At 37.3% G+C, this 25839-nt stretch overlaps 1 long non-coding RNA gene across 1 annotated transcript; it reads right to left on the bottom strand.

The window, feature by feature from the left end:
• Positions 1 to 7737: 7737 nt before the first annotated feature.
• Positions 7738 to 23417, bottom strand: LOC138850007 (uncharacterized). The gene is made up of 3 exons (XR_011389392.1): positions 23160 to 23417; positions 8180 to 8260; positions 7738 to 7841 (listed from the first exon to the last, which is right to left on the bottom strand). It is a non-coding gene; the product is annotated as an uncharacterized lncRNA (long non-coding RNA).
• Between the last annotated feature and the right edge of the window lie 2422 nt (positions 23418 to 25839).

Raw genomic sequence — 25839 nt, 5'->3', positions numbered from 1 at the left:
AACCTTCTAATTTTATTTGGAATATTTTTGGATAAAAGTGGCATCACCAATATGCTATATATTTCTCTCAACAGATAATTTATTAATTTTTAAATACCTGGAAATAGTGTTTATACTTTTCACCATACAAATATTTTTCGTCTATTTTAGGTTTATATCTCATTCATAGAAGTGGTGCTACTATAGGATGTGGTTTTCCTTTATATTATTTTGTTATTTCATAATATTTACATATAACTGAATTTCTGATATTAGATTCATATAGTGAAAATTGCAAACTATCATTGCTAAAATAGTCTGTACATTTCCTTTCCAATATTTTTATGGACATATTTTAAAAATTTAGTTTGGCCAGTTTTGACATATACATCCTTATGTAAAGCACCATCACAACAGAAAAGTATTTTCAGTAAAGCAGAAAATTCCTTTGTGAGTCCATCCAGCAAATCCTGCGTACTGAAGTACTGTTATATTTTGATTTCTATTGTAATACGTGACTTTTAATTCTTTAGAGCATTAAAAAAAAGTTACACAGTGTGACCTTTTTTGTGCCTGGCTTATTTTTCTCCAAAAAAATGTTCTTGTGTTTTGAATTAGAGTAGCAAACAATTGGCTAGTAAAAAGTAAAGAAAATTCTAAAACACATACACAAGGCAGTTGCAAAGAGAAGCCACTGCCTTTAGAGCTGAAATCGAATGTCCAAGAATCACATTCCTCTTGGGCTGAGATAGACCTTGTTGGTAGGGGCATGCTTGAGGCTTACTGGATGACAGAAGGATGGTGCACCTGAACTTGCTTGAAATATACACAACAAAACTCTGGAATCTGATCTGTGACACGCTGAGGAAAGCTGTTCCTGAGGAGGGATATCACTGGTCGTTCTCTGCCTCAGGATCACCCAAGGTGAGCTCTAAATCCAGGTATTTGCTTTTCCCTATAATGTAGTTCTGAGACTGCATAAATTCTCCAGCTAACCTGCTTTTGTTGTTTTATATGTCAATGAATTTTACTTAATTCTTTCTCTTAAAATGACAATTACTAGACTTTCAGATAAAAATTGAAGAGTTCTTAAACAGCCTTAATTGATTCTCCAAAGCCATAATATATTAGCATCTGCTATCAAGTTATAAATTAGTGATAATTGAAGTAAAGTAAAGTAGAAATAAAGGTATATAAGAGTGGGATAAGAGAAGGAAGAGATGTGTAATTCGGGACAAGCTCAAGCTGACTTACCTCAAATGGTAGAGTTAGAAACATACCAGGGGATTCCAATTCAATCCCATCGAGGTGGCATGTACCAATGCCATCTCACTAGTCCCAGTGATCAATTTCTGTTCACAATTGATCATAATGATAGGACTAAGAACCAAAGGGATCACAGAAACAAGACTAGTGTCTGCAAATACTAGCTGATAGAATCAAAAAGGGAGAGAATGATCCAACATGGGAAGTGAGATACACAGCAGACCCATAGAATGGCAGATGTCCTAAACAGCCCTCTGGCCTCAGAATCAGCCCTTAAAGCATGCGTATCCGGCTGAAAAGCCCATGAGAGTATTTCAGGCATGGAAAGCCAAGACACTCTGGGGAAAAAAAATAAAACTAAATGAAAGATCTCTGCGAGTGAGATCCCAGTGGAAAGAACGGGTCATCAAAGAAGGAGGTACCTTTCTCTGAAGGGAGGAGAGAACTTCCACTTTGACCATGGCCTTGTCTAAATATGATCAGAGTCAGTGAACTCAAAAGGCTTCCATAGCCTTGGCAGCTCATGATAAGAGCCTAGGGTGATTACTGATGCCATAAACAAGAGTGTCAATTTGTTAAGTCAACAACAGGAGTCACTGTGCACTTACTCCTCATGTAGGATCTCTGTCCTTGGTGTGCTGTACATTGAGATTTAATGCTCTAACTAGTACTCAAACAGTATTTTTCACTTTATGTTTCTGTGTGGCAGCAAACTGTTGAAATCTTTACTTAATGTATGCTAACCTGATCTTCTGTATATAAAGAGAAATGAAAATGAATCTTGATGTGAATGGAAGGGGAGAGTGAGTGGGAAAGGGGAGGGTTGCGGGTGGGAGGGACGTTATGGGGGGGAAGCCATTGTAATCCATAAGCTGTACTTTGGAAATTTATATTCATTAAATAAAAGTTAAAAAAAAGAAATAAAGGTAAAAACTTGAAATTTAAAAGGCTAGATTTCTTCTTTTTTTAAGGTTTATTTTATTTCTTTAAAAGGCAGAGAAAGGGAGGGAGGGAGGGAAGGAGGGAGGGAGAGATGGAGAGGTCCTCCATCTGCTGGTTCACTCCAAAAATGGTTGCAACAGCCAGGACAGGACCAGGACAAAGCCGGAGCCAGGAAGTTTCTTCTGGGTCACCCACATAGATGACAGGGGCCCAAGCACTGGCCCTCTTCTTCTGCTTTTCCAGGCTATTAGCAGGGAGCTGGAATGGAAGTGGAGCAGCCAGGACTCCATCCATATGGGATGCCTTCATTGCAAGTGGTGGCTTAACTCTCTACCCCATATACTGGCTCCTTAAAGGCTGATTTCTATCCTTAATTCTGTAACTGACATTGTAAGTGAGGGTCCAGTATTGTGGCATAGGATTAAGCTGCTACCTACTATGCTGGCACCTCACATGGGCACTGGTTCATGCCCCTGATACTCCACCTCTGATCCAGCTCCCTGCTAATGGTGTTGGAAAAGCAGGGAAGGGTGGCACTGCCACTCACATAGTATTCCCAGGTGAACCTCCTGGCTCCTAGACTCAGCCTTACACAATTTTGGATTTTGTGGTCATTTTGGGAACAAAGCAGAGGATGGAAGACTCTCTCTCTCTCTTTCTCTCTCTCTCCCCATTTCTTTCTGTCTTCTCCTTTCTCTTTATAACTCTGTCTTTCAAATAAACAAATAAGTCTTTAAATAAATACATAAAATTATAAGTTAGTTTATATGAGGTACCATCTCTGGGCTTTAGACACACCATGGGTAAAAAAAAATTGAAAGTGCAATTAATTTATCATCAGGTCAGTTTCAGTTTCAGTGTTTCATGATATAGTTCAAGATGTTACTCTAAAAGTGTGTACTCAAAAAGTTAATGAAAAATATGTACTATGAAAAAACTATGCTTGGATTGCAAAAACAACAATTCATTTTTAACTCCACTTTCCTTTGAGATTTTGAAATAGCCTTTTCAAACAACATCAGGCAATTGATAGCTAATTTCTGTATTAGATTGTATATCTAGAATCCCATGTACTATGACCTACACTGGTTTAGAAGCATTCCTGGTAGTCTTGAAACCACACCATGTCTTTGGTCAATTTCTACCCCAGGGAATAATTAATAAACAAAATTCATTGAAAGTAAACAATATTCTGTGATGTAAAACATGTTTTAAAAGAAAGAAATGTCCTTGGGGCTCTGAATATGTGCATACTGATGTATGTAGATCCTTTAAGGAGCTGTTTGCATGTTGACAAATCATTTACACTATCTAAGCCTTGATTTCCTCATCAATAAAATGGAAATTATACCACATATCATAACACTAAGCTGAGAATTAAAATGATCCATACACATCACATTTTGAAATGTGCATATGTCCCCTTTACTGCATTTTTACATCCTACTTCATCAAAATAAAAGTGTTTTGTCACTTTCAAATTTTCACTCTTTTTCCAACTTGGTTTTTAGGAGTGTTTTATTTCTCCAGGATGCTCATTTTTCAATTGAAAGTGCAGAATATAATTTAATAAATCATCTCATCCCCGATAGCCTGTTTGCAGTTGCTGTGTACTTTTGGCACAACCGCACAGAGCTCTCCACTATAAATGTCACCTGTGATAGATACTATTGGCTATCAGGCCACTGGCAGCTCTGGCCCATGGAGCAGGTCAGCAGGCAATTTTGCAGAGTGTCTGAGCAATCTACAGGAAGATCTTACTCAGCAGCAATACCGATTGCTTTTACTTAAAATTTAATTTGTATGATGAGTGCTTAAAGCAAGTTTTTACTCTTACCACCACGTCAATAGCTTCCAAGAAGAAACTGCAGAGGCGTAAACAAAAAGGAGATGAAGAGGCAGAAACTTAATAGGAACCAGACAGTGTGGATGCAAAAGGCCAATTTCTGTTTAACTTCTGTGACTGTCTGAAACAGCCCATGTACAAGATTGACTAGGGCAGTGAATGTCTCATAGGTTCCTTTTTCTTTATCTTTTTCCTTTTTAAACTATGTTCTTCCTTAAAAGTGACAAAAATACTTTCTGTGATATTGGAAGCATAAGGAATACAGAACAAACATAACCACGCTTAGAGACTCACTCAACTATTAAGTCTATAAATCAGAAGATCCTTTGAGTAATCTTCACAGGGAATGCTATGTACTGATTACTTAGAGCTTTGAAAGGTCTAATTGAGCAGTGTCAAATCATTAAGGGAACAACAACTGGAGCATCAGAAAAGGATAAAAGGGGTAATAATTGATTGAAACATGGGACAAGTTACTGAAGGTGAGTCAGTCAATGACAGCGTCTACCTTCTGATCTAGGCCATAATTTTAAATGAGTGGTTCACAAGCAGCATGTTTTAACAGTAAAGTCTATACAATGTATCCTTTTAAAATTTTATTATGCTAGTACAAGAATTAACCTGCATTTTAAAGGGCTACAATTAGGGGCCTGCATTGTGGCATAGCAGGTAAAGCCACTGCCTGCATTCCTGGCTTCCCATATGGGCGCCTGTTCGAGTCCTGGCTACTGCACTTTCTGATCCAGCTCTGTGCTATGGCCTGGGAAGGCAATAGAAGAAGGCCCAAGTGGTTGGGCCCTTGCACCCATGTGGGAGACCCGGAGGAGTCTCCTGGCTCCTGGCTTCAGATCGGTGCAGCTCCAGCTGTTGCGACCAATCTGGGAAATGATCCTGCAGATGGAAGACTTCTTTTTCTTTTCCTCTGCCTCTGGCTGTCTGTAACTCTGCCTTTCAAATAAATAATAAATCTTTAAAAAATAATAAAGGACTACAAGCAACACCTTTATTGTGTGGAGATATAATATTTTGTTCATTTTCTCATTACCTTTCAAAGCAAGTGGAGCACTTTGTCTGTAATTTCAGTGTTAAAATGTAAATCAGGCAGATTCACATGAATATAAATATTTTAAAATTAATCTCCTAAGTTCACTATAAATCACAGGATTTTGCTTTGATTCCTTGCATCTAATGTTTATATTTTGAAACTGAGTTTGCTTAATTAGCCTGTATACATAATCTTTATATCACAATGTCTGAAATAGGCAGTGCTATTTGATGTCTTTGTTGAATTCATTAGTGATCTTATGATATATTTCTGTTAAAAATGGTGAAATGTGTTTTGCCTTTAGCATGTAAGCAGAGTTATTTCATTCCTTTAAATAAGGATTTTATTATGTATGGTATTTATATTTACAGTTCAGCAAATAATAGATGCTTTCTAAATTTAAATTCCTAATTTTTATTTAAGCTTTTTGTTTAAAAAAGGCAGGCACTATGTTGTTTTTGTTTTGTTTTGTTTTTTTATTTGCTTTTTAAAATATCTTGAAAAAATAGACCCCCAAAATATATTTTGAATATTGATGTAATCAATTAGGTGAAAAGTACCCCAATTAGTGTTCACTATTTTTAGTCACTGTTTTCTTATATATGGATTAGTTTCTTTTTTTCATTTTTGACAGGCAGAGTTAGACAGTGAGAGAGAGAAAGAGCGACAAAGAGAAAGGTCTTCCTTCCATTGGTTCACCATCCAAATGGCCACTATGGCCGATGCGCTGCACCGATCCGAAGCCAGGAGTAAGGTGCTTCCTCCTGGTCTCCCATGGGGTGCAGGGCCCAAGCACTTGGACCGTCCTCTACCACCTTCCCGGGCCACAGCAGAGAGCTGGACTGGAAGAGGAGCAACCGGTACAGAACCGGCGCCCAACCGGGACTAGAACCTGGTGTGCCGGCGCCACAGGCGGAGGATTAGCCTAGTGAGCCGCAGCACCAGCCAATTAGTTTCTATTATCCAACCTCAATATTGACTTCACAGTTCACATTCAAAATAATGCTAATTCTATTTATACCATATGATATTACATGGCCATGCCAACTTCTTTCAAAAATTCGTATAATATGATTTTACAATCTATTGGATCTGATTCACGACTTAAAACACAATCTTTACATTAATTTTATATTACTATGTTAAAACTTTGATTAATTAAAGCAGATGTCTTGGTGCAGTGGATTAAGGAGCCATTTGGGATTCCAGCATCCCATACGGATCCCTTAGGATCAAGTCTTGCCTCTGCTTCTGATTTAGTTCCCTGCTAATGCACCTTGGAGGCATCGGATAATGGCTCGAATACTTGGGTACCTGCCATCCATGTGGGAGACCTGAGGCGTGGATGGAATTCCTGGCTCCTGACTTGGATTTGGCCCAGACTCAGATATTAGGTGGGGGTGGTATTTGAGAGAGCAAACCAAAAGATGGAAAAATCTCTCTTAATCTGTGTGTGTGTGTGCGTATGTGTGATCTCTCTCTCTTTCTCCCTTTCTCCCTTTCTTTCTTGGTGTGTGTCTCCCTCTCTCCCCATCACTTTCCCTTCTAAATAAAAATTAAATCAATCTAAAACAAACAAACAAAAAAAACCTTTGATTACTGATTATGTAAGAGTTCAGAGTATATTGATAACCCCAAAAACATTCTTATTTTAATATCTATTTTTTAAAAAATCATCCTGAAATATAACTAGTTATAGCTTTTGGCTATATTTAAAATGAACTGAAAATCATCTATGTCTCCATTTTTTAGTGTGTTGGGTACTTTTTCCCCCAAGATATCATTGATCCTGGTATGGAAAATACTGCCGTTATAGAAGTTAAGCTAATTAAATTGTGTGAGTACTGACATTGAGAATATGTTAAAAAATAGTTGTTACTGGTAGGACCAATCCTATTTGAAAAGGAGCCCTTAGGCCCCATCTCATGTTTCAGTGGTAGGTTAGGATCCCCTAACAGTCCTGGTGAAACTCAGACTTCCACATTCATAAAGGTGGTGCGGTGTGAGTGACTCGTTGTCCAAGGAGGCTACCACCCAGGCACAAGGAAAGCAGAAGTTGTTAAGCAAAGACCTGGAACAAAACTGAGACCTCCAAGAGAGTTACTAAGATAGCTAGCTCTGCTCTCTTTGCTCTGTGAAGCCTTCTGACGCTAAAGGAGTCAAAACGTTTTCTGATCAGCGCAGATCCGCCACAGTGTGACTGTAAATTCACCCAAGTTTACCAAGATTACCTTGTGTTTCTGAGAAGTAGAATAATGAATAATTACTTTTGTATTTTTATATTATTAGCCTGTAACAGATAGACAGTAGAGAGGTATATTAATCAAGTTGTTTATTTTTCTTTCCATGAAGGTAAGTGGGCAGGATAGGTGTAAAAGTGACTGAAATAAGGACATTTTCACTGTATACTGCATAGACTTTTATAGGCATCACCTGTGAGAATGACACGGTAAATGATAAAATTTATCTTATATGATATTACATGACTCTTAGTTTGCCTAGAAATATTGGAATATGGAATTTCTAGAGTATTATGAGAAATAATCTTGCTTTGACTAAGTAGATACATTAGTTTGTAGACAACATCTACTTAGATATTTATTTCTGTAACTAAACACAGTATAAATGCTTTATGAAATACTTTTGATTAATTAATATGCACATATATCCTCAATCAGGGATTAAATTTTAGTTCCTTCTCTTGAGCCACATATATGGGACTTACTTTGTATGCTGTGCAGGAGCATCAAAAGCAGGATCATCCTAAAATAACAGATCATTCAAAAAATGATTCAAGATGAATAAAAATGTGACTATTAATATATTACAAATTATAAAGCTCCCAATACATCTCTTGGTTGTATTTGTTGGAATTACTGTTCTTAGTTTTACAAATCAATGCAAGGATCATTTTGTGTACATAAAGGGGAGTAAAATGTCTTCCCAATTGAATCATTCACTACTGCCACAAAGAGAAGAGGCAGAAAGGATGCCTCTGAAAAACACAAGCGTAGGGTGCCCAAGTGTGTCAGAAAACCATGAATCAAATCTGTATCACAAATTGGGGAGAGAGGTCCCAAAAATCCATAAGGAATGCTTACTGTGAACTAGACATTCCTGTGCTCACTGAATGGCTAAGGTAAAAGCTTATTGACAGCACCTATTACGGGTCTTGACAGAATCTGAAAAAAAAATCAAAGAACACAATTTTAATTAAAATTAAAAGCTAAATGTAAGATTCAAGTATTTTTCAGGTCACATCCTCTTTAGTTATGAGCTTGTATTTTCTGTATGGAGATATGTTAATCAATATCATGTCTATTTATAGGGTACAGAAAACTAATTCATGTTTGGACAATTTAGATTCCCCAAAACTTAATATCTTCTCTTTTTTAACATATGAAACAAGGGAGTTTTGAATTATACATCTCGCTAATAATATGATAATCAGAATCACATAACTAAGCAGAATAGACATAGCTTGTCTCCAGCACAAGATATCACGGACTATTTGATTTTCTAGGATATTAGGGTTCTGTCTTATTTTCTCACTTTGTGGAGGTTTTTAATTAACCTTCCAGGATAGTAGGTTGAGCATTCTATCCAAAACTTCCCTGGAGCAGAGAGCAGCCAGATGTTTAACTATCACACTATGGAATGCAATTATATGGAGGTATAATAAGAAGTTTCTACCATATCTAGCTCATAGCATGGAGGCAATGAAAAAAATTAATCATAGCAGCCATTTCCATCATTAATAGTATGTGCAACAAATGGACTAGGACAAATGACTTTTCAAATTGATGAATGTCATGTTTTTGTATTACATGTAAGTATTTGTGTTGCTGACTGAAAGTTTTTGGAAAATGGCAAAGATAGTGTTGACTTAAAATGGATCAATAAATGGTAGATATTTGCATAACTGGCTTTGATAACATCATTTCTCAATCTATTCTTGCTTGCCAGGTTTTCCTCCTCCCTTCTGCTAATTACAGCTCTTTTCAAGCCCATAAACATGGAGAATCATCAGAACTTGGACTTTTGATCTTTGATATGTTTTCTCCACATTCTCTCCTCTCTTAGTTAAACAGTTTTCACCTCTCTGTGTACATAACTAGCATTTTCTCATGTCTCTTATCCCTTAAATTCATTCTACCCATCATTATGGGTATCTTCCCCATGATATTCTCCCCATCATTTCACATTCAGTGTATCCAAACTGAGCTCTTTAGTGTCTATTCAAAAGTTGTTATTTTCCCTGATATCTCTACTTTTCCGTCATCTACTCAAACCTGAAATAGCACATGTATTTTAGTATTCTAATTTTGTAATGAATTCTTTTGAAAACTTATATTCACAAGGTGTTTTGGGAACTGCCAAAATCCATTGTGCTTTCCCAATCTAAGCCAGATTATGATTATTTTTACTTAATGAGTTGAATAATTCAATATCCCAAATGATGGTTCTCTCAACTGTTTCATGTACCTTTTAATCCCAGTCAAGTTCAATGAGGTACAGCTTTTGGATTATAGCAGTTCTTCCCCCCATACCTGCCCTCCCACCCCAAACTGTCCCATCTCTTACTCCCTCTCCGTCCCATTCTTCATTTAGATCCATTTTTAATTTTATACAGAATATCAACTCTGTACTAAGTAAAGTTTTCAGCAGTTTGCACCTATATAGACACACAAAGTATAAAGTACTGTTTGAAGACAAGTTTTACTGTTAATTCTAACAGTACATCTCATTAAGGACAGAGGTCATACATGGGGAGCAAGTGCACAATGACTCCCGTTGCTGATTTAAAAATTGACACTCTTATTTATGACATCAGTGATCACCCGAGGCTCTTGTCATGAGATGTCAAAGTCATGGAAAGCCTCTTGAGTCCACAAACTCGGACATTATTTAGACAAGGCCATAATCAAAGTGGGAGTTCTCACCTCCCTTCAGAGAAAGGGATGTCCCCTTCTTTCCACCTGGGATCTCACTCACATATATTCATCATTTAGATCATTTTTTGCCACATTGTCTTGGCTTTCCATGCCTGAAATGCTCTCATGGGCTTTTTAGCCAGATCCGAATGCCTTAAGGGCTGATTCTGAGGCCAGAGCCAGCACCAAAGTCTGGATGTTATCCACTACTCTCAGCCCTCTTTCTGGAAATAGGGTTCTTCATTTGAACAAAGATTTTTAGGCCACAGGACATGAATAGCTTCCTTGGTGATTGGAGTAGACCAAGAGATAAATGTATGATTCTCCTTGTAACAAAACGAAAATAACAAAAGACAGGAAATTTTTTATTAATTAATAATTAATTTTATGTATTGAAAGTCAGAGCAATGGAGTGAAATTGTGTGGGGTGCAAGAGACCTTCCACCTGTCACTCACTCTTCAAATGCCTGCAACAGCCAGGTTTAGACCAGGTGGAAGCCAGGAGTCAGGGACTCTATCCAGGTCTCCTGCATGAGCAGAAGAAACTCAAGCATTTGGGACATCACACAATGTCTCTCAGGGTGCACATTAGCAGGAATCTGGATCTAAAGTGGTGGCAGGACTTAATTTCAGGCATTCTGATTTAGGATGTGGGTAGCCCAGGCAGCAATTTAACCCACTGTACCACAGACCCACCTGAAATTAGTTTTATTTCTTATATCCTGTGATTAGATATCTTTCTAATTAACAAGTTATGAGTGTATTTGCATTCTTTCCTTTGAGAATTAAAAGACATTTTCTTAAATTAGATCTCTGCAAATTTATTAAAAATACATATATGATTGCATCATATTTTCTTATATGTATTGTTTTTCTCATTATTTTTAGAAGCATGATTTCTAAAATTAATGTAAGAGATTATATTTCATGTACTTTATAGATACAATTCTAAGAACATAAGAATATTTCCCTTCCTCCCCCCTTCTATTTCCTCTCTTCTTTCCTTTAATTTTTTCTCTTAAGTTTTGTGTTAATGTATTTTCAATTTACTTTATAATCACAGGTTTAATAGTCCACTAAATATAATTTTCAACAAGTAAAAAGTAGAATGACCACTCTTCCACATGAATATAGACATGGGCTGTTAAAAAAAACATCATATGTCAATTTCACTATTATACATCCAGGGTTTTTTAGCTACCAAAATCTGAGAAAACATGATGTTTGTCCTTGGGGGTCTGGTTATTTCACTAAGCATAATTGTCTTCAGTTGCATCCATTTTGTTGCAAAAGACAGGATTTCATTCATTTTATGATTATTATTCCATCTCGTGTGTGTGTGTGTGTGTGAGAGAGAGAGAGACAGAGACAGAGAAACAGAGAGAGAGAGACTGTCCCTCTTCCAGTCCAGCTCTCTGCTACAGCCTGGGAAAGCAGTAGAAGATGGCCCAAATTCTTGGGCCCCTGCACCCATGTGGGAGACCAGGAAGAAGTGCCTGGCTCCCGGCTTCAGATAGGCACAGCTCTGGCCATTTTGGCCATTAGGAGAGTGAACCAATGGAAGGAAGACTTTTCTCTCTGTCTCTGTCTCTCCCCCTCACTGTTTGTAACTCTAATTTTCAAATAAAATAATAAAATCTTAAAAAAAAAGATCTAGATGGAATTCCAGGCTCCAACCTTTGTCTGGCCCTCCCTGACTGTTGCAGGCATTTGGAAATTAAATCCGTGGATAAAAGACTCTCTCTCTCTCTCTCTTTCTTGCTCACTCTCTCTCTTTCTTTTGTTGTCTTCTCTTTTTCTGCCTTTCATGTATAAATAAATAGATGTTATTAAAATTATTATATATTATTATAAAAATCAACATTAAAATTTATTGGTTTCACTTTTTAGAAATTTTAAGTGCATTTATGTCAAAAGGATACATTCCTCCAAATTATTTTATACTTAATATTTATTTTTGTTTATGTGTATTTTATTTTACTTAAGAGAGAGCAAAGAAGATCTTCCATTGACGGGTTCACTCCCTAGATGCCCACAGTGTCAGGTCATGCTGAAACTAGAAGCTGGAAACTCAGTCTGCCTCCTACATGAGTGACAGAGTCCCAGGTATGAGAGCCACTTCTGCTGCCCACCAGGGCATGTGTTAAGAAACAGGATCAGAAATGGTGTAGGTGGAACTCCAGGAATGACAACATAGCATGTGGATGTCCCAGGTGGCAATGTAACTGTTGCTCTGAATGCCCATCCCCTATTTTGTATTATTAAACAACTAATATGTCTAAGTATAGTATATATTTCAGAGGAATCTCTATGGTATTAGTCCTAGTAAAAATTCATGGATCATACCAAAAAAATGCCTGAATGTTATATGTGGAAATGAAAATTAGGAAGTTATATATATTAGAAACAGTCCAATTGATTCCTTTGCGTACTATAGTTTGAGGATAGTTGGTTTAGTCATTAAAAGCATGGGCTGAAGCCTGCACTGTGGCGTGGTGGGCTAAGCCTCCACCTGCAGCACAGGCATCCCATATGGGCGCCAGTTCAAGTTCCACTGTTCCACTTCCAATCCAGCCCTCTGCTATGGCCTGGGAAAACAGTAGAAAATGGCCTATGTCCTTGGGCCCCTTCACCCATTTGGGAGACCCGGAAGAAGCCCCTGGCTCCTGACTTCGGATCAGCTCAGCTTCAGCAATCCTAGCCATTTGATGAGTGAACTAGTGGATAGAAGACACCTCTCTCTCTCTCTCCCTCTCCCTCTCTCTCCCTCTCTCTCCCTCCCTCTCCCTCTCCCTTTCCCTCTCCCTCTCCCCTCCCTCTCCCTCTCTCTCCCTCTCTCTTTGCTTAACTCTGACTTTCAAATAAATATATCTTAAAAAAAAAAAAAGCGTGGGTCATTTGAGTCACATCACAACTAGATTCAACTCCCAGTCATTCAATTTATAAAGTGGTTGTGTTTATTGATCAACATATCCTGTTTATGCTGCAGTTTCCTTGGTTACACATGCCTTAGTAAAATGAAGAGAACAGTAGAATCTAGATTATATGTTCTTTTTTGAGCTGTTTCTACTTTTTTTTTTTAACTTTTATTTAATGAATATAAATTTCCAAAGTACAGCTTATGGATTACAATGGTTTCCCCCCCATAACATCCCTCCCACCCGCAACCCTCCCCTTTCCCACTCCCTCTCCCCTTCCATTCACATGAGGATTCATTTTCGATTCTCTTTATATACAGAAGATCAGTTTAACATACATTAAGTAAAGATTTCAACAGTTTGCTCCCACACAGAAACATAAAGTGAAAAATAATAGATGATTTTTTAAATGATGATGAAATCAGATCAGACCTATTGTCATGTTTAATCCCAGTGAGAGTCAAGTTGGGAATTGATAATTCCTTCTTTTTTTTTTTTTTTTTTTTTACAGAAGATCAGTTTAGTATACTTAAGTAAAGATTTCAACAGTTTGCACCCCCATAGAAACACAAAGTGAAATATACTGTTTGAGTACTCATTATAGCATTAAGTCTCAATGTACAGCACATTAAGGACAGAGATCCTACATGAGGAGTAAGTGCACAGTGACTCCTGTTGTTGACTTTACAAATTAACACTCCTGTCTATGGCATCAATAATCTCCCTATGCACCAGTCATGAGTTTCCAAGGGTATGGAAGCCCCTTGAGTTCTCCGACTCTTATCTTGTTTAGACAAGGTCATAATCAAAGTGGAGGTTCTCTCCTCCCTTCATAGAAAGGTACCTCCTTCTTTGAAGACCTGTTCTTTCCACTGGGATCTCACTCACAGAGATCTTTCATTTAGTTGTGTTTGTTTGTTTTTTGTTTTTTTGTTTTTTTGTTTTTTTGTTTTTTTGTTTTTTTGTTTTTTTTTTTTTTTGCCAAAGTGTCTTGGCTTTCCATGACTAAAATACTCTCATGGGCTTTTCAGCCAGATCGGAATGCCTTTAGGGCTAATTCTGAGGCCAGAGTGCTGTTTAGGACATCCGCCATTCTATGAGTCTGCTGAGTATCTCGCTTCCCATGTTGGATCACTCTCCCCTTTATTTATTCTATCGGTTAGTGTTAGCAGGTACTAGACTTGTTTACGTGCTTCCTTTGACTCTTAGTCCTTTCATTATGATCAATTGTGAACTGAAATTGATCACTTGGACTAGTGAGATGGCATTGGTACATGCCACCTTGATGGGATTAACTTGGAGTCCCCTGGTATGTTTCTAACTCTATCATTTGGGACAAGTCAGCTTGAGCATGTCCCAAATTGTACATCTCTTCCCTCTCTTATTCCCACTCTTATGTTTAACAGGGATCATATTTCAGTTAAAATTTAAACACTTAAGAATAACTGTGTATTAATTATAGAATTAAACCAGTCATATTAAGTAGAACAGACAAAAAAAAAACTACTAAGAGGGATAATGTATTAAGTTGTTCATTAACAGTCAGGGCTATGCTGATCAAGTCACCATTTCTCATAGTGTCGATTTCACTTCAACAGGTTTCCTTTTTGGTGTTCAGTCAGTTGTCACTGATCAGGGAGAACATATGGTATTTGTCCCTTTGGGACTGGCTTATTTCACTCAGCATGATATGTTCCAGATTCCTCCATTTTGTTGCAAATGACTGGATTTCGTTGTTTCTTACTGCGCTATGGTATTCTAAAGAGTACATATCCCATAATTTCTTTATCCAGTCTACCGTTGATGGGCATTTAGGTTGGTTCCAGGTCTTAGCTATTGTGAATTGTGCTGCAATAAACATTAGGGTGCAGACCGCTTTTTTGTTTGCCAATTTAAATTCCTTTGGGTAAATTCCAAGGAGTGGGATTGGCTGGGTCGAACGGTAGGGTTATCTTCAGGTTTCTGAGGAATCTCCAGACTGACTTCCATAGTGGCTTGACAGGTTTGCATTCCCACCAACAGTGGGTTAGTGTCCCTTTTTCCCCACATCCTCGCCAGCATCTGTTGTTGGTAGTTTTCTGCATGTGAGCCATTCTAACCGGGGTGAGGTGAAACCTCATTGTGGTTTTGATTTGCATTTCCCAGACTGCTAGTGATCTTGAACATTTTTTCATGTGTCTGTTGGCCAGTTGGATTTCCTCTTTTGAAAAATGTCTATTGAGGTCCTTGGCCCATCTCTTAAGTGGGTTGTTTGTTTTGTTGTTGTGGAGTTTCTTGATCTCTTTGTAGATTCTGGTTATTAACCCTTTATCTGTTGCATAGTTTGCAAATATTTTTTCCCATTCTGTCCGTTGTCTCTTCACTCTCCTGACTGTTTCTTTTGCAGTACAGAAACTTCTCAATTTGATGCAATCCCAATAGTTGATTTTGGCTTTGACTGCCTGTGCCTCCCGGGTCTTTTCCAGAAATTCTTTGCCTGTGCCAATATCTTGAAGGGTTTCTCCAATGTTCTCTAATAACTTGATGGTGTCATGTCGTAGATTTAGGTCTTTAATCCATGTTGAGTGGATTTTTGTGTAAGGTGTAAGGTAGGGGTCTTGCTTCATGCTTCTGCACATGGAAATCCAGTTTTCCCAGCACCATTTATTGAATAGACTGTCCTTGCTCCAGGAATTGGTTTTAGATCCTCGATCAAATATAAGTTGGCTGTAGATGTTTGGATTGATTTCTGGTGTTTCAATTCTGTTCCATTGGTCTATCCATCTGTTTCTGTACCAGTACCATGCTGTTTTGATTACAACTGCCCTGTAGTATGTCCTGAAATCTGGTATTGTGATGCCTCCAGCTTTGTTTTTATTGTACAAGATTGCTTTAGCTATTCGAGGTCTCTTGTGCCTCCATATAAATTTCAGCACCATTTTTTCCAGATCTGAGAAGAAGGTCTTCGGTATCTTGATTGGTATTGCATTGAATCTATAAATTGATTATATGTTTTATAAGGGTTTTTGTAAGGATTAAGAAGGAAGCATAATGTAGTACTGAACGGAGTTCTTAGTGGAGTTTGATACTTATTAGGTCCTAAGATCCATGATAACTAACAAGAATACAACGATCAACAAAACATACTAATACTGTTTTATTTGGATTTTAAAATCTAGCAAAATTAATAATTTAACAAATATCCCCAGTTCTGTTATTGGTGTTGTTGATAATTATAATGATGACACCTGAAGCTTGAAAAGCTAAAGGAAAAATAAAAACAAAAACAGGAACAACTGCAGTTAGAAAGCTATTCCTTAAGAAGAAAGAGAATAGAGAAAAGAATATGTCTTGGATCCATGTCTCCTCTGTGCTTTGTAATTTGTGTGATTCTGGCAAGCTGCTTTTCCTGGTAACTTTTTCTATGTATTAAAAGGCTGCTATATCTCATCGCACTGGTACAGCAATGATAGTTGGATGACGCACTTATTCTTTAGAAAAAAATTTACGCAAATACTAAAAGCTTTATGTTTAATAATTATGTGGTTACTATTTTCTCAAAAAATGATGCTTTAGTTGTTAATTGACAATGATTGCATAGTTTCCCTTTTATTACCATTCTACCCTAATGTTTCCAAGATGTCAATAATTTTCCACTAAATATTGTGATAAATATTAACAAGATGATATTCATATGAGATTTGCCCATGTGGTAAGTATATGTAAATATATAATAGGTAAACAAAAAGACTGATTTCATATAGTGATGAAATTAAAACAAATGAGATAAGGTGATGCCGTTGAAAGTGATGAGATGAAGTACTTTGGAATCAAGCATCAGGATCAGACTCTGAGTTGGTAACATGTACAGAAGAATTAACTCCATGAAGAAATTATTAACACAAGAGAATGTGAAAGAGCATGTAAACATAAAATAAATAATATGTATATGGTAAACATAATCTTGTGTGAATAAAGGCAGAGTGAATACAGAAGACTAAACAAGTAGTTCCAAGACTGGCCTAGGAGGTAGCCAAGTACCATGTTATATTTTGGTCATGGGTACTACCCTAAGGGATTTTTAAAATTATTCAAAGGTTAAGGCATAACCATTAAGGAATTTGAACTTTAGAATGACATAATTTGATTTATGCTTTTGAAAGTAGAGTCTGGCTGCTGTGTAAATGTTAGAATATAGTGAAGCAAGAATGGAGGAGAAGCTACCATTAGGATATTATTGAAATAGTTCAGATGAAAGATGATGGTGTTATTGGTTCTGATTTAACTTATAGTGGCTGTGTTGCAGAAAGAGAAGCCAAGGACATTTACTAATGGATTGAATTTGTCATTTGCGGAGAAGTGAGAAATCGATGGTGATCATAGATTTGGTGAATAACAGATCACTCAATATAATGGCACATTATTGATATAAGGAACACTTGGGAGAGTAGTATTGACTATTTAAATTGGAAAAGTCTGGAATATGGTAATGAGTTCCAGGAAAATGATAAATTTTATTATCATCTTTGTGTAGGTTGCAATTAAAATCATGAGACTTGATGAGATTATCTAATTAAAGAGTATGCCTGGAAGAAGAGAATGTCTAAAGCACTATAATATTTACATGCCTGGTAGAAGTGGAGCAACTAGAGCAAACCTTGACATGAGTATAATGAAATAGGAAAAAAAAGAAAGTCAAGTATCTTGAATATATTTGAAGGCGGAGTGTGTTTCAAGAAAGAACCATATCTATGTCAAATGTTATAAAAAGCCAAGTAAAATAAGAGAGCAGAAAATTGTCCACTATCTTTGACCATTTGAAACCCTGAAAATAACTTTTCCATTGGAGCTGCATGGAGAAAAGCCTATTGTAGTGGGATAAAGAAAGAGCAGGAATTCGGGAAGAGAGAAGAGCCATGAAATATGTGACTCTTTTATGGAATTTTGCTTGAAAGAAGAATAGTAAAAATTAGGCATTAACTATAGGAACTTTGGCTTATATGATGATATATTATTTAAAATGATCAGATTAAAGAATGTTATATGCCAAGTTGGATAATCCAATAGAGAGGAAAAGAGAATTTGCTGATGCAGCAGATAGAAAACCTAATTGCAGAAGCAGTCTCCTTTAGAAAATAAATAGAAATGGAATCCAAGATACAGATGGAGGGACCGATTACATGGAGTCATGGATATTTGTCTTGTAGCAGAATAAGAATTATATGGGATAGGTGCAGGTAGGTTGATTAAATTATTGCAGGTTTTGTCCAGATGCTCACTGTACACATACATACTATACACATACATGCAATACGAGGGAATATGAACAGGAAATGATCTCTGCCCTTAGGAGCTAGCAATCAAGTGAATACCCATCAAAATTCTTTATAGAGGATCTTACTGTACACTATCTTTGGAGATAATATTTTAAGTAGAAATTTTGATGATTTTTCTAATTTTTAATATTCACGAAGTTTTTTTTTTTTGACTCTGCAATTTGATGGTGCAGCGACTTAGATAATAGTTTGCTTCATTGCACTTACCCTCCTTGTAGTCATATGTTTTCAAGCTGCTGGAACAGACTGATACTGCCTGTCATTTTTTCTGACACCATTTAAATCATAGCAATGCTTTAATAGTTTCCTAAAATAATGCTATCATTAATTCACTTCCTAAACAAGTGAGTTCTATTTTAAGTTTATTGAATTCAAAGGATATTGAATATTTGTATGTGAATAAATGAGAGTTATGTCTTCTTTTGTGAGACTCAGTGGTCTATTTTAACTCAGATAAGAACACATCAAAGAAAATATCCTGGGGTTGTGGTCAATAGCATGATCTTGATGCCAGGTTGAGCCCAAAGTGTCCGAACTTGGCAAATTCCTTAGTCACTGCTTAACTTTCATCAGCAAATAAGAATAACCTCTCCCTCTCTCATGGAGGTTATATTGAGTGAATAAGTAAAATATTTGTAAAGCCACAAATTCAGTTCATGTCTGGCATATTCTGTGGTAAACATCTAATTTTTATTCTTATAATTGTTATTCTCCCTAGTACTACTAGAAAATATGAGTACATATCACCTTTCATGGAAGCTTCAACTTTAATATAGGACTTCACTTCAATCCACAAACAACTATATGTAGATAGTATATTGCAGAAAGGGAGGGAGTGAGGAGAAATGAAATACAAGAAATCTGAAGATCACACAAATAGTAAGTGGTAGAGCATACAGGAAATTAAAATCCTGGAAGTATGGCTCTAAAGCCCAAGCTTATAGACTCCATAATCATATTAATCATGAATAAGAAATACTGCTTGTCATTTGCACTATTAAAACGGAAGTATTTCAACTTTTATTTGGTCTTTATACAGCTCACACTAAAGATAATGGAAGCAATGAGTAATTTGTTATTGCTTTCTTCTAACTGAATTGTTCCCATTTCTGGGGTAAGAAGTGATATTTCTGCATCTTGGGTACTCCAAAATTCACTAGGAAGCAATGATGAAACTAATGGCTCAAATACTAACAAAATTACTCCAAATATCATTAAAATACATAATTTAGTAATTATAAAGGATATAGAGACTAGATTCCATATCTAGAGAGAATCTTTTAAAAAAAAAAAGAATCTAATGAGATGGCATTGGTACATGCCACCTTGATGGGATTGTATTGGGATCCCTGGCATGATTCTAACTCCACCATTTGGGGCAAGTCCGATTGAGCATGTCCCAATCTGTAAATCTCCTCCCTCTCTTATTCCCACTCTTATATTTAACAGGGATCACTTTTCAGTTAAAATTTAAACACCTAAGAATAATTGTGTGTTAATTACAGAGTTCAACCAATAGTACTAGAACAAAACAAAGAAAAAATACTAAAATGGATAAAGTATTACATTGTACATCAACAGTTAGGACAAGAGCTGATCAAGTCACTGTTTCTCATAGTGTCCATTTCACTTCAACAGGTTTCCCCTTTGCTGCTCAGTTAGTTGTCGCTGATCAGGGAGAACATATGATATTTGTCCCTTTGGGACTGGCTTAATTCACTCAGCATAATGTTTTCCAGATTCCTCCATCTTGTTGCAAATGACTGGATTTTGTTGCTTTTGACTGCTGTATAGTATTCTATAGAGTACATGCCCCATAATTTCTTTATCCAGTCTATTGTTGATGGGCATTTAGGTTGGTTCCAGGTCTTAGCTATTGTGAATGGAGCTGCAATAAACATTAATGTGCAGACAGCTTGTTTGTTTGCCAATTTCATTTCCTTTGGGTAAATTCCAAGGAGTGGTATGGCTGGGTTGAATGGTAGGGTTATATCCCATCAAGGTGGCATGTACCAAAGCCATCTCATTAGTCCAAGTGATCAATTTCAGTTCACAATTGATCACACTGACAGGACTAGAGTCAAAGGGATCACACAAACAAGACTACTGTCTGCTAATACTAACTGAGAGAATCAAAAAGGGAGAGAACGATCCATCATGGGAAGTGGGATACACAGCAGACTCATAGAATGGCAGATGTCCTAAACAGCACTCTGGCTTCAGAATCAGCCCTTAAGGCATGCGGATCCGGCTGAAAAGCCCATGAGAGTATTTTAGGCATGGAAAGCCAAGACACCTGGAAAAAAAAAAAAAAAAAAAAAGAAGACCTAAATGAAAGATCTCTGTGAGTGAGATCCCAGTGGAAAGAATGGGGCCATCAAAGAAGGAGGTAACTTTCTCTGAAGGGAGGAGAGAACTTCCACTTTGACTATGACCCTGTCGGAATAAGATTGAAGTTGGTGAACTCAAAAGGCTTCCATAGCCTTGGTAACTCATGACTAGAGCCTAGGGAAATTACTGACGCCATAAACAAGAGTGTCAAATTGTTAAGTCAACAACAGAAGTCACTGTGTACTTACTTCTAATGTGGGATCTGTCCTTAGTGTGTTGTCCAATGTGAAGTAATGCTATAACTAGTACTGAAACAGTATATTACACTTTGTGTTTCTGTGTGGGTGCAAACTGATGAAAGCTTTACTTAATATATACTAAATCAATCTTTTGTATATTAAGATAATTGAAAATGAATCTTGATGTGAATGGAATGGGAGAGGGAGCGGGAGATGAGAGAGATGTGAGTGGGAGGGAAATTATTGGGGGGGAAGCCATTGTAATCCATTAACTGTACTTTGTAAATTTATATTTACTAAATAAAAATAAATTTAAAAAAGAATCATTTATTTATTTGCAAGTCAGAGTTACAAACAGAGAGGAGAGGCAGAGAAAGAAAGAGAGGTCTTCCATCCGCTGGTTCACTCCCCAATGGCTGCAATGGCCGGAGCTGCGCCAATGTGAAGCAAGGAGCCAGGAGCTTCTTCCGGGTCTCCCAAACAGGTGTAGGGGCCCAAGGACTTGGGCCATCTTCTACTGCTTTCCCAGGCCATAGCAGAGAGCTGGGTTGGAAGCGGAGCTGCCAGGACTTGAACCTGTGCCCATATGGGATGCTAGCACTGCAGGTGGCATCTTTACCTGCTAAGCCACCATGGCGGCCCTGAGAATCTTTGATCATCCATGTGAAGGGATGAGACCTCAACAGCTTACATTAGTCTCACTTCATTGGCATCTCATTCATTCTTGTAGCCAAGAAAGAAACAATACCTCAAGCATTCTATATGACATTATTTTACATAGATTACATGTTTCAATGTATTGTCATATATTCACAGTAATCACAAGTTGGAATTTATCAATAGGAGTAATCTTTATTCTCATATGAGTATTTTCTTTATGTTTAAGTTATGCTAACTGTCTCATTAGTATGGCTTACATAAATACTTTTGCTCAAATGAACCTGAATAAATGTACCACAGTGGTATCATGTGACTGAAAATGCTGCATAGTACTGAGGCATAGAATTGGATATTAATATCAACTCAAATTAGAGACATGCTCTTTTGTTTTCCAGACCAGTGCCCTGGAAATTATCCTTCATATTTTCAACAATGTATTCATTCAAATTCAAAATTCCCTTTGAATTTCCTGAAAAGGTGCTAATATATTGACCATTTAATAGTGTTGAAATAGACCTTCTTACCACTTATGTAGTAACTTTCTATCTTTATGTGTTTCTTTAAAATTCAACTCTTAATATTATCTATTTGTGTCTATGTATCCAATACGATAATACAGAAAACATATTTAAAATCCTTTTAATAATATTGCAACCAATCAAGAATAAAAACACTTATGTGTATCAGAATAAATTCTTCTGCAAGTAACATGAAATCAAAACTGGATGAAATTCTAGGGAACTGGGGCCAGCGCTGGGGCGTAGCTGGTAAAGCTGCCGCCTGCAGTGCCAGCATCCCATATGGGCAGTGGTTCAAGTCCCACTGCTTCACTTCTGATCCAGCTCTCTGCCATGGCCTAGGAAAACAGTAGAAGGCGGCCCAAGTCCTTGGGCCCCTGCACCTACTTCAGAGACCCGGAAGAAGCTCCTGGCTCCTAACTTCGGATCAGTGCAGCTACAACCATTGTGGCCAATTTGGGAGTGATCCCGTGGATGGAAGACCTCTCTCTCTCTCTCTCTCTCCCTCTCTCTCCCTCTCCTCTTTCTGTGTAACTGTGACTTTCAAATAAATAAATAAATAAATCTTTAAAAAATATTCTAGGGAAATGTATTGACTTATTTAAATAAAGGACTAAGAGGAGAGGAAAGTCATATTCAGGATTTACTAACTTAAGTTTTTTTGTTTTGTTTTGTTTTTTTTTTTTTTTTTTTTTTTTTTTTTTTGACAGGCAGAGTGGACAGTGAGAGAGAGAGACAGAGAGAAAGGTCTTCCTTTTGCCGTTAGTTCACCCTCCAATGGCCGCCACAGTCGGCGCGTTGGCGCACGCTGATCCGATGGCAGGAGCCAGGTACTTACCCTGTTCTCCCACTGGGTGCAGGGCCCAAGCACTTGGGCCATCCTCCACTGCACTCCCTGGCCACAGCAGAGAGCTGGCCTGGAAGAGGGGCAACTGGGACAGAATCCGGCACCCCGACCGGGACTAGAATCTGGTGTGCCGCGCCGCAAGGCGGAGGATTAGCCAAGTAAGCCGCAGTGCCAGCCTAGGATTTACTAATTTAAATACTGCTTGTGCTATGTGTGCCATGTCTGTAGGCTTTTTCTAATTGTATCCTTTCTTGTGTGGCTTTATCTGGAGATGATTGTTACAAAGCTGACTCTTATAATCCGCCCTTCACACACTTACCCAAAAATGTTCCCAGAAAGAGAGAACCTGTCTTCTGTCTTTGTAAGCTGATGGTAACCTGCCGTGCAACTCTTTGGCATGAATGGAATAGACTGTTCACTCTTGAGTCATGCCTGTGGCTAGAGGAAAGGTATGCACTGGTTGGCTTGGCTCTGGCATGCTGTGTCAATCATCGTATCAAGAAGGATGGGAGTTACTCTTTGAACTGTAGATCAGAGATGGACATCCGAAATCCAAAGAGAGAACTATTTTGCAATAGGAAAAGGCAAGAATAGATGCAGGAAAGACAGTAAACACAACAATGTCTATTTTATGTTTTTTGGGTGTCTTTAGGGGGCTTTCAATAAAGCAACCAACATGAGTCTTATTTTTTTAATGAACTGGTTACATGTATAGTGGAAAATTTGGAGAAACGGAATTTCTCAGCCTAGTGATGGATAACATGGTGCAATAGACTTTGAGGTCACAGAATCATGAAAATTCTGTATAGTTTGAAGCCATGCATGCATTAAAATGTGATAATAGCATACTGCTTGAAAATTCTCTTCACACAAATTCTGAATTATCACATAGCTTTTTATTGTAAAAAAGATTTTTATACTTGATAGTGGTATCTCAAATTCTACAAATCATGCAATATTTTATTATCATTTAAAGTGCTCCAAAATTAGAATAAATATTTAGCAATGAATGTGTTATATGTATAATTACACATGAACTATAAATTATGTTATTTATTAGAGCTATTTGGATAATGGTTTCTTAATTTCTCAATAGGAGTATTGATGCATTTATTAATTAATCAATTTCAATTATAAGGGATCTTCAGAAAGATCATGGAAAATCTGTATTATAAAAATCCTGGGGTGAACATTTGGCACAGCAGCTACCTCATAGCATGGGATGCCCACATCCCATATCAGAATGCCTGCCTTTGGCTCCTGACTTCAGTCTCCTGCTAATGCAGACATGGGAGGCAGAAGGTGATGGTTCCGGTGACTTGGTTCTTGCCATTCACATAAGGGACCTTGACTGCATTCCTGGCTGCTAGCTTCAGCATTGACTCAACCTTGGCTTTTCATAAATTTGGGGAGTAACAGCAGATGGGAGATCTCTCTCTCGCTCACTATCTGTTTCTCTGTTTGTCTTTCAAATAAATGAAATAAGTAAAAAAAATTAATAAAAATACAGGCATGGATTTCAAAAAAATTTTTAACAATTTATTGTTCAATGCAATTTGCTCATGAATTTTTTGAAATATTCCAATTTAATACAGTCTTTGAATTAAATCTAGCTATAACTGCAAAATAATTCTAATGATCATCTCTTAGTATTATAATGACATATATTTTCGTGTCCTTTGATTATGTTGTTTGACATATAATAAAGCTACATCCTTCAAGGTGGATATGAAGTCTAACACTTCAAAGTTAGAAAGGCCATTTTCTTTTTATTCTATCTTTATTTTTGTATTTTATTTATTTGAGAGACAACCAGGCTGAGAGAGACAGACGGTCAGAAAGCTCCCATCTATGACAACTCTTCAATTGCCTGTAACATCTGAGATGGGGCCAGGCTGAATCCTGATCCACATGAGTTGTAAGCACCCAAAGACTTGAGCCGCTGCCAGCTTCCTGTAAATTAGCAGGTAGCTGGAATGGAAAACAGAGTGGGACTCAAACCCTTGCATTCCGATATGGGATTTAGACACCCCAACCCAGTGGCTTAACTGCTAGACCAAATGCTCACCCCAGAAGTATACTTTCATCTGTTGAGGTATCAACTCAGCTTTCCATATTGTTTCTTTTCCTTTTAAGATTTATTGATTTAATTGAAAGAGTTACAGAGAGAAGTAGAGACAGAGAGAGAGGTCTTCCATCTGCTGATTCATTCCCTAAATGGTCACAAAGGCCAGAGCTGAGCTGATCCAAAACTGGTTGCCAGGAGCTTAATCCAGTTCTCCCACGTGAGTGCAGGGGCCCAGGGACTCCAGCAATCCTCCATTGCTTTCCCAGGTGCATTAGCAAGGAGCTGGATCCAAAGTGGAGCAACTGAGGGTACCCATATTGGATACCAGTGCTACAGGCCAGAGCTTTAACCTGCTGTGTCACAGCACTGGCCTCTCTTTGTAGTTGGTGTCTTGAAACCCAGATAAAAGAAGTGCCAATTAAGTTTTTTTATGGTTTTTTATGTTATTTTTATTTTGCCAATCAACAAAATTCATAAAAATTATTAAATATTGAAATCAAATTAGGACAAAAGAATGATCTAAAATAGAATTTGGGAATTGTTAATTGTACTCATGGAACTTTTATAATATGAGCAAGTTCTTGACCAGCAGGTAGAATCTCTTGTAGAAGAGTTTTTCCGTTCATGTAATATTTAAAGATCACATTTCAGACTATTTGTATCAGTTTAACAAGAGGACAAATTGGGTTCACCTATTTTATGTGGGTAAGGTCAGACTTAATCTTCTAATCTTCTCGACATATAAGAAGAGTGCATTACTTTAATTGTAGGAGAATTGTGCAACTGTTCAAGGCAATTTTTAATTCAAATCTCTGTGATTTACCAGTGGGCAGAGGAAGCCGATTCAGTTGGATCAGATCACTACTTTTGCCATGTTTTATTACACATTTCTTCTGCTTTTTTCTGATATTCTCCCCAAGATGTAAAGATG

This window comes from Oryctolagus cuniculus, chromosome 6 (assembly GCF_964237555.1).
Source record: "Oryctolagus cuniculus chromosome 6, mOryCun1.1, whole genome shotgun sequence".
NCBI lineage: Eukaryota > Metazoa > Chordata > Mammalia > Lagomorpha > Leporidae > Oryctolagus > Oryctolagus cuniculus.
The sequence above is the reverse complement of the archived record's forward strand: the minus strand, read 5'-3'. Positions and strand labels throughout refer to the sequence as shown.